Consider the following 10,406-nt stretch of genomic DNA (forward strand, 5'->3'; position numbering starts at 1 on the left):
CACTAAGAGAAACATGTCAAGAATGGACACCCTAGCTCTAGGTGATGTCTGACTTCCAAACACGAGCAGCACTGAACAGCCCCTTTCCATCATAAACTACTATCATGTCTTTGTTGTAGATGCCAAGAGCAGATACAGCAGCTGAAAATGCCTTTTTAGATGGCAGCATGTGTGGTAACTGAACAAGGAAAAAATATATAACCAATGGATATCAAATTTAATTGCAGATTCTTACCAAAGAGAGAAAAGGCAACTAGTTATATCAGACAATATTAGTATCATCAACAAGCAACAAAAAGAATGCAGGTACTAAGTAGATATGCCCTGTTTCACAAATTAAACTACAGTGAACTGGCATAATTATGATAACCTTCATGAGGAATGATAAATCTATGTACATACAATATAAGGTGACAAGTCTATGTACATACAATATAAGGTAACTGAACCCAGGGAATGTTCAGAAGCATTAGCAAGTGAGCGATTGGATGCTGATTATATGCTGAATGAATAATGTCATGTACTTACATATTATCTCAAATTCATCCAGCTGAAATTCATTAGGTAGGACACCCCTCCATTTCCCTGATTTTCCAAGAGAAAAAAGCGTTTAGTTCTGCACTTTAAACGATAGCCATAAGTCCAGCATTTTTGCAAATATTAAAACAGCTTCTGCAGTCTAAATTCTAGGTTTTACGATCACAGGAAAAACATGAAAGACAAATTACCCATGTGATAGACGTCAACCGAGTGAATTCATCAGTAGAGCCTGCCCTCCGAACGAGTATTTCAGCCATACGACCATAATCTACATTCTTTCCATTTAAGGTATGATAATCAGCATTGAAAGCATAAAAGTGAAGACAACCTTTAAGAGTTCATACAAAAATAAAAGGGTAATTGAAGGAATAGGCACCCCACAATGTATTTTACGTCTAAGCTGATAAAAGACTGAGCGATATAGAGTAGCCTTACTGGTGAGATCTTTATCTCCTGCAAAACTCAGAAAGTGTTGCATCAGCTTGCTACCTTATCTCATGGCTGGAATCACTCAGCATATTGAATAAACCTGCAGTGGTGGTGATAGAAAGGTTGTTGAGCGATCAATAGAAGCATAAAATTAATGCACTTGGAAAAAGGGAGGGATTACCATCGAGAAAATCAGGAAGGAAACCAAGCATGTCAATATCAGGAACACTGTCTAACACTGTTATCCACCCCACCAAAAATTGTCTTACATAAAGATTCAGCACATTCATGCGCTCTCTCAAAAGCGATATGAATTCTTCTATGCTAAAGAGAAAAAGCAAGATATGGGTCCAATCAGAAATCAACATTGACATTGAAACAATTAAACAAGCAAGCCACTAATAAGGAAAAGGCAAATCATACACGGCATACCTGAACTGGTCACTCTCGGTTACGATATCCTGGTTGATATAGTTATATTATCAGGGATAATTAAGAAGAGAAACAAGGACAAGTTGTAGACATATGAGTACAGTCCAGGTGAATATACCTTGACAAGCCTGTCAAGAAGGTGAGCTGCACTTTGAACATTACCATCGGAATCTGCATAAAGCATCAAAATTTTTGTTTAAGTAAATGATGAAATCCCCTCTTACAACCTAAAGATAGAAATTCAATTAGTGTAAAGCAAACATACAATTTATGTTATATCACTGAACTAAATGATCACCTTTGCTATGTTGTATAGCGCTTCACAAGCATAGTAACGCACTCTGCTATCTTGGTCCAGGAAAGAATTAAGCATAGGAGGCACAATTTGCTGGAAGCACAAAGCGACAGAGTTTATTGTACAGTCAAATTGGCAAAACAGAATATAGTTCCATGCTAGAACTCATGGTACAAACTGCAGTGTGGGCGGACTCATGCTAGAATATAGCCCCTGTTATCCTGTATCTCGTGTTGTCCAGCAAGCAAAATTGTTTGCCAGTTCCCAAACCCTTCGGGAGGGGATTTGAAATTTGGCAAGAATGTCGATGAGCATTCATCAATGATCTTCAGCAGAAACTGCATTTCCGTAGCAAGTGTCGTCATAAGGTTAAATATGAAAAGGAATGCATAGTCATTGATATTAGTAAATAGAAATAATATAATTGAAAAATGGGTTTGGAATGAAATCAATACCTTCAGTAACCAAAGTTGGAAGACGTATCAGATAACTTCACAAGATACAACAACTATTATTGTCCCTGAAAAATGTACAATTTTTACCGGTATGATTAAAAATGTGCAGATCAATGTTTCTTTATGCAATTGCTAATATGGTCATCATATGATTGTCGGATGAGATGAAATATTAGACAATTTATATGTCTACGTTACTCCTTAGCACCCTCTTGGCTAGCTACTACTCAGCTACACAAGTTTGATGAGTCACAAATTTCATTACAAATAATAAAAGATTCGTTAAAAAAGTTAAGCAAACTGTCAAACAAAAAGCACAAGCATACTTCTTTGGATCTTGATGTTGTGTTAATGACTCCAGGAATTGGTTCCAAAACGGTCCAGTCTCCTGAAGACTAACATTCTCTGGTCCCCCAAGGTAAGCTTGGACAATGAATTCGTAGCTTTGCTCCCTGAAAAAGAATGTGTCGACTCGTAGTAAATTTCAGATATGTACCAAGGTGAATCTAGATTTTCAGAAGATTCAGTCATACAGCTAACCTCCCTTCGTACTGAGACAACCATGCCAAGTACGATGCACCAAAGTACATTGATGCAAAAGGATTGTAGACAGAGTCTATGATTTTGTGATCAGCAACAATAAAAGGGTACAAACTGCTGTAGTATTAATTTTCATAAGTAGCAGACACAACATAAAGATGAATATGTTGTAACATATCTTTTATTTACTCAAAGTTTACAGTCGTATTCAAATCTTTATATCACAAGTGCATTAAAAGGGTAGAGAAAAATTGCAAGGTACCTGTAGAGTATGCAGGAGGTTGCCTCAGGAAAATCAGGACTCAGCCGGAGAGCCTGCTTGTAGCTAATTATAGCCGTTTCTACATGCCCACTGCAAAAAGATTACATTTACCAATATTATAAACAGAAATAAAAAATACTGCTAGAAATTAAATGCATTATATTAACACTTCATAGGCTTAAGATTCATAGAATACCTGTCCTTGTATGCTGAAGCCAAGTTGGCATGGGCTTCTGGCATGTTTGGCCTGATTGTTGCTGCCTGAACATAATCCTGAATTGCTTCATTAACTCTGTCAATCTCTTTGAATGTGTTCCCTCTATTAACTAGTGCATCAGCTGCTGTAGGATCTATACGGTGTACTTCAGTGTAACATGTGATAGCATCAGGATAGTTTCCCTTGTGCATACAACAAAATAGAGAAATCAGAGAGAGAAAGAACAGGTATTAGGTGTACAAACCGTCGAACTATCTGGTTGATAGCATCAGCATAGTTTCCCGGGTGCATACAACAAAATGTGGAATTATCTGGTTGCAGAGTGTAAGTATGAAATGACAACTAACTGGGTCAATCAAACAGACGGCAATAAACGGTTTATAGCTAGGGACTCTCTCCATAGAGAACTTCATTAAGGAAAGAAACCAATGAGTGCAAACCTTGTAAGCTGTTCAGAGACCACTTCATCAGAGAGAAGAGCTGAGCTACCAACAGAGCCCAGGTGCTTGCTGGACTAAGCTGTTCAGAGACCACTTCATCAGAGAGAAGAGCTGAGCTACCAACAGAGCCCAGGTGCTTGCTGGACCGAGTGTTCCCTGATTGAAGAAGCAAGCAGTTGAAGATACCAGAACTTTGTAATGCACAACCAAAGATCGGCAATAACCAGCGATTTCCACAACAGAACACAAGGCATGTATTAAATTGCAAATTTGCTGTCATTTTCCCAAGACGACAGGATCCGCACACAATTATCGATCCTACTACTTAACTCACAACAGGAGGTAACTGCACTGCACGCGTACCAGTCGTCATTCCATTGGACTCTAGCAGGTCCCACGTGTACCTCTCTCTCCGCTTGGATCTGCAACATGGAAACGAAGCAAAGCGTCAGCAGAACGCTCTGTGGCATCCAGGTTCAGGCCCAGTTTGGGGGACGGGGCAGAAAGAAGTTGGGTCGGTTACCTCGAGAGAAGATCCATGACAGCGGCGGCAGAGAGCGCGCCGACGGCGGCGCCGGCGCCTGCTGCGAGGAGCCATTTCTTCGCCTGCTGCGAGGAGCCATTCCTTCGCTTGACGGCGGCGCGGTGGCTGGCGGGGCGGCGGGGCGCGCGCGGGGTGGCGGAGGGGCGCGCGCGGCCGGTTTCTGGCGGCGGCGGCGGGACCGCTGGGTGGCGAGGGCGGGCTGTGTTGGTGGCGGCGCGCGAGTCGGCGCGCGGTGGGGCGGCGGGGCACGCGCGGCTGGTTTCTGGCGGCGGCGGCGGCGGGACCGTGGGGTGGCGAGGGCGGGCTGCGCTGGTGGCGGCGTGTGAGCCGGCGGGGCGGGCGCGGGGTGGCGGCGGGGCGTGCGCGGCGAGGCGCTGGCGGGCGGGCTGGCGGCGAGGCGGGTAGCTGCGGGCGCGCGCGTGGCGAGGCGGGTAGCTGCGGGCGGGCTGGCGGCGAGGCGGGTAGCTGCGGGCGCGCACGTGGTGACAGAGGGAAAAGAAGACAGACGCGCGGGGTTAGAGAGATTTAGGTTTTTGGGTTAAGTTCGACGGTGTCCACGTGGCCCACGAATTTAAGTTAAGAATGTGAGTGCCCACGTTCCTAATACTATAAGTTCGACGGTTTTCCCACGGTCCCACGAATTTAATATAAGAACGTGGGTACCGACGTTCTTAAATTAACCCACGAACATAACTCAAATAAGAACGTGGGTACCCACGTTCTTAAATTAACCCACGAACATTTATTATTTTCTTGTAGTGCATGTTCCTCATACAAAATGTCCTCTTGCCTCTCTAGCAGTCTATCCTTTTCATTTAAAGCATCAATCAATTCATTGATCTTTTCTACCATTGCTCTATCTAAACCTTTGAATAAGCTAGAATAATATACTTCATCATCACTAGAATCATCATCGCTTGAAGTAGTATACTTAGGGGTTTCTCGAACGCTTACCTTTTTCTCCTTTGCCATGAGGCAAGTGTGGTGTTCGTTGGGGAAGAGAGAAGATTTGTTGAAGGTCGAGGCTGCCAGTTCTTCATCATCGGAGTCGGATGACGAGCAGTCTGAGTCCCATTCCTTGCCAAGATGTGCCTCACCTTTAGCCTTCCTAAAGCTTTTCTTCTTCTCCTTCTTCCCATGTCTTTCTTCCCCCTGGTCATTTTCATTATCGGGACATTGAGCAATAAAATGACCTATCTTACCACATTTGAAGCAGGAGCGCTTTCCCTTTGCTTTATTCTTGTTGGGGTACTCCTTGCGTCCTTTTAATGCGGTCTTGAAGCTCTTGATGATGAGAGCCATCTCATCTTCGTTTAGCCCGGCCGCCTCAACTTGTGCCACCTTACTTGGTAGCGCCTCCCTGCTGCTTATTGCTTTGAGAGCAACGGGTTGAGGCTCGTAGACGGGTAATGGACCATTAAGCGCGTCGTCTACATATCGAGCTTCTTTCACCATCATGCGCCCGCTCACAAACTTTCCGAGTATCTCCTCGGGCGTCATCTTTGTGTACCTGGGATTTTCACGGATGAGGTTCACAAGATGAGGGTCAATAACAGTAAAAGACCTGAGCATAAGTCGGACGACGTCGTGGTCCGTCCATCTCGTGCTCCCATAGCTCCTGTTGGGGACTTGTTCTCAAATGCTATGAGTTAAGAACAAGGCAACACAGAAAATGTTAAACGGTAAAGTCCTTCGTCCTTCGAAGCATTATTTCCCTTAGGACATAATGACTTTCGGACGAAGGTTATGAAGGACATACCTTCATAAATCCAACATATAATAATGAAGAAAGAATCATATGAGACACAAAAGGTAGCGTAAACTATTATGCATTATTATCAACTCATTTCTGTATTATTATTATATGAAAGTAGAAATAATATCAAATTACAAATGTACCTTCGGCTTGAAAGAAAGGCGAAAGTACAAGCGTGACGCAAAAGCAAAATGCCAAGTCCGCGTGAACAGTACGGGGGTACTGTCCACCTATTTATAGGCACGGGACACAGCTCATATAAAATTACATCCATGCCCTTTACATTTGGTAGTAATTCTATAGTAATCCACCGAGGTCTGAATAGCCTTTTCATCTTTAAGTCGGTTTCCTTTTCTGCTACCACGCCGAAGCTTTCCTGCTCACATCTTCGGTGCTGTATCAACCTTCGTATTATTTGGGCTTCTCCTACTGTGATACCGACTCGAGTCCGAAGATACCTGTTCACACATTATACTCCAGAAACACTGTTAAATCTTGTTTTTGAGGACCTTCGGAAGCCAAAGGCCCCCAACAGTAGCCCCTCGCAATATTAATTTGTTAGAATAATAAATTTAGATTGCGACATGGACGAAGGCTGTAACGCCCCAAATTTTACAGTTGAATTTTTTTCTTTTCTTTACTCGCCAAAATTCGGGCGTTACCTTTTCTTTTTCTTTTTTCCCTCGCTAAACCTTGACCTTTTCCAAAGTTCTAGCGGGATTCGGTTTGGATTTCCCGTGTAAGAAAAACCCTAAATACTTTATGTTGTTTGATGCACCATGCCGAACCTTGCATTTCTTTTGATTGCTTTGAAAGTGCAAATGCATTCATGTAGAAAGATCAGATTTCGAAAATGAGGAGAAGATCTTTTCTTTCTTTTTCTCTCTCTTTCTCTCTCCTCTTTTTCTCTCTCCCGCGCCGTGGGCCGACCCTGGCCGGCCCAGCCGCCCCTGGCGCCCCCTCTTGGGCCTTGGCAGGCCCAACCGCCCCCCCACCTCCCCTTTTTCCCCAAACCCTCTCCCTCTCCCTCTCATTTTTTCCCTCTCTCATTCTCTCCCTAGCCGCCGCCCCTACCCGCCCCCTGCCCTAGCGCCGCCCCCTGCCCTAGCGCCGGCCGCCGCCCTCGCCGTCGGCCGCCCCTCGCCGGTGAGCCCCCCCCTCCTCCCTCTCTCCCTCCTCCCTCCCTCCCCCCTCCCCCTCCTCTCTCCTCGGCCACCGCCTTGGCCGCGCCCCCAGCCGGCCCTTGGCCGCGCCCCCCGCCGCCCCGGCCGTGCCCCCCAGCCGGCCGCTGGCCGCCCAGCCGGCCGCTGGCCAGCCCTGGCCGCGCCCTGGCCCGACCGCGCCCTCGGCCGCCCGCCCAGCCGCGCCCAGCCGCGCGCCCCTGGCCGCGCCCCCTGCGCAGGGCCGGTTCAACCGCCCCTAGGGCCGGTTCAACCGCCCCCCTCTGTTTTTTTTTATTTATTTTATTTTATTTTATTTACTTTCTGTGATCATAGCTATTTTATTTTAGGTAGGCTAATCATTGTTAATGTTATTGAAATATGAAGCTTAATTTAAAATTCCGTTATGCTAATTGATTCATGTAGTTAATTGTTTATCTCGTGCGATGTTGATCAACTTAAAATGATTAGGTTCCCACTAGTGCATATAACAGAATTCTTTTGTTAGGAACCTATTGAAACTAGAGTGCATAATTTAACTAATCATTGGTGCATAAGATTTAACCCCCTGCGAGACCCTTTCCCGTTTCTTTCTAACCATAACAAATGCAATGTCAAATGTTATACTTGATGCATATTCGCTTTATTTGTTCCCTTGTATGGTGTACTGTTCTTTTGTATTAAATATGTGGATGTATGTATGTTTGCGCTCGCATAGAGAACGATCCGGTCGAAGAGCCCGAGGAATTCGCAGGAGAAGCCCCTGAGCAGCAGTCGGTTGGTGGAGGCAAGTGTCCCTTGACCTATCTCTGTCCTATTCATTATTTAATTCACCTCCCGCTTTACACCTTTATGCCTAAGGATTGACTAGCTTTTGTGATCCATGTCCTTGTTCACCTATTTGGGTTGGATTATTACTGTTTAGCTTTATGCTATTGCTTAACTCTAATCAATGAACATGATGAGATTATCTATGATACGCTGTTTTCCCTTCTCTTATTATGATGTGGTACTTGTGGTCTTCAAGGGGGCTCGAGCGGTTTCTCGAGTGCCTCTCCGTAAGGACCTGTTCTATGGATGACCGCCCGGGAAAACAGTGCAACCATGAGGGTGGAATGTGGTGCCCTTAGCTGAATAATTAGAGGATCCGGGGTGTAGTTCACTTAGCCGTCGTGCCGTCAATGGGGCTCGGTGTATGCGGCTCGCTCTGCCAAGTTTGGGTTCGCCCCTTGGGGAGGAGTGCGGTGCATTTAGGAAACCTAACGGGTGGCTACAGCCCCGGGGAATCTTTGTAAAGGCTTCGTAGTGAATCCCTGGCCATTCACCTCGGGAGTGAATAAGGGTCTTGCAAGCCCGGGCCAGAGAGGGAATCACGGCTTGTGGGTAAAGTGCACAACCTCTGCAGAGTGTTTGAAAAACTGATATATCAGCCGTGCTCACGGTTATGAGCGGCCAAGGGAGCTCCAGTGATTAGTGATACTTGATCAGAGATACTTCGGTACAGGTGGATATGAGATTGATGGTTTTGATTATGATTATGGTGCTGGTAAGTGGTACTCTTTCCGTTTGGAAAGGAGTACGTCTGGGTTAATAACTTGGGTTAATGCTAAAACTTGGCTTTCTACTAGTAAGTAATAATCTGACCAACTAAAAGCAACTGCTTGACTTATCCCCACATAAAGCTAGTCCACCACAGCCAAACGGGATGCTTGCTGAGTATGTTGATGTGTACTCACCCTTGCTCTACACACCAAACCCCCCCCAGGTTGTCAGCATTGCAACCACTGCTCAGGCGAAGATGAAGCCGTGGAAGGAGACTTCCAGGAGTTCCAAGATTACGACGAGTTCTAGGTGTGGGTCAGCGGCAACCCCCAGTCGGCTGCCTGTGAAGGCCGCGGTTATCTACGTTTCTTTTCCGCACTTTGATTTATTGTAAGACCTATATGGACGTCTCAGACGTATGATGTAATCGACTATTTCCCTTATTAATACTATTTTGAGCACTGTGTGATGATGTCCATATTATGTAACTGCTGTGTACGTGAATAACTGATCCTGGCACGTACATGGTTCGCATTCGGTTTGCCTTCTAAAACCGGGTGTGACATAAGTGGTATCAAAGGCCGTGCTGACTGTAGGACCGCTAACCTAGAGTAGAATGGTCGTTCTAAGGACTATAGACCTCTGTCTCTGCCTTGACTTTGATATCCCTTCAAAAGTTGGTCATACCGACCAAACCTATGTTCTACTATATATAATACCTTGCCGAAAATCATGTTTTATTCCAATCCTTCATTTACTTATGATTCATTATTCGCTGGTCATATTAATTCTGTTCTCACCCTTTTGCTTGCGATGTCTTTTGTAGATGGCTCGACTTAGACACACTGCACGAAAGTCAGTCATCCCCTTCTTACCCTCCCGCCTTGCTGAGCGTCCGCTTCGCCGTCCCGTGGCCGGCCAGTCCAGCCACTTGGAGAGACTACACCACCGCCTGCGTGAGGAGCAGGAACGTCGACGACAGGAGCAGCAGAGCTCTTCCTTCTCGCTCCAACAGGAGATAGAGTCTGTGAGGAGCTGCTCCCCTGTGCTTCCTCTGGAGGCGCCTCCTGCACAACCACTGGGCGTCCCAGCTTCTGGAGTAGCTGCTGGAGGAGACCCAGACGACGGAGATGGCGACGACAGCTCGAGCCACGACACCGACTTCTCTGCTAACCCTGAGCCGGAAGGATGGGTTGCTCGACCCATCACTCACGACGCTGCTCGCGGGTGCCACTTCCACGATGCGCTCGACACCCTGCTACGTCGGGCATTTGACCGGCATACTTGGTCCGTCGAGTATCGCTGTGTGGTCTACCAGCATAGTCGTGGGGTCTACCCGGACCGCTGGGAGGCAACCTGCTTGGTGCGCTGCCCGGAGAACAGTCTCCAGGGTGCGGAGGCCTGCTCAGAGCACTATTCTATCTCTGAGCGGGACTCAGCTGAGGCAGCCATGCAGGATGCTGCACGGCGTGCGCTTTCGCACTACTGTTCGGTTTTCGGTGGGGCAGCTGACGGTCTTGACCTGAAGTATTACCCCCGCCGTCCATCTGGCAGCACAGGAGGCGTGATTGTCTCACCTGTCGGTGAGGGCAATCCTAGGTTGAGCAGCACAGTCAACCTAGCCGCCGTGCTAAACACGGAGCTGGACCATGCATTAGACGAGCTGAGTAGGGCTCGTGCTGAGATCGCCCTGCTGCGGGCTGAGCACGCGGAACGTCGTCATCTGGATGGTGGTTCCCCCGCTCCCGTCGGGACTCAGCACCCGTACCGCTCACCTCAGCGTGGACACCAGTC

At 46.6% G+C, this 10,406-nt stretch overlaps 1 long non-coding RNA gene across 1 annotated transcript; it reads right to left on the reverse strand.

Annotated features, from left to right (window-relative positions):
• Positions 1 to 1,013: 1,013 nt before the first annotated feature.
• LOC103650197 (uncharacterized) lies at positions 1,014 to 1,568 on the reverse strand. The gene is made up of 4 exons (XR_563982.3): positions 1,520 to 1,568; positions 1,402 to 1,430; positions 1,151 to 1,293; positions 1,014 to 1,069 (listed from the first exon to the last, which is right to left on the reverse strand). It is a non-coding gene; the product is annotated as an uncharacterized lncRNA (long non-coding RNA).
• Between the last annotated feature and the right edge of the window lie 8,838 nt (positions 1,569 to 10,406).

This window comes from Zea mays, chromosome 3 (assembly GCF_902167145.1).
Source record: "Zea mays cultivar B73 chromosome 3, Zm-B73-REFERENCE-NAM-5.0, whole genome shotgun sequence".
In the NCBI taxonomy this organism is placed as follows: Eukaryota; Viridiplantae; Streptophyta; class Magnoliopsida; order Poales; family Poaceae; genus Zea; species Zea mays.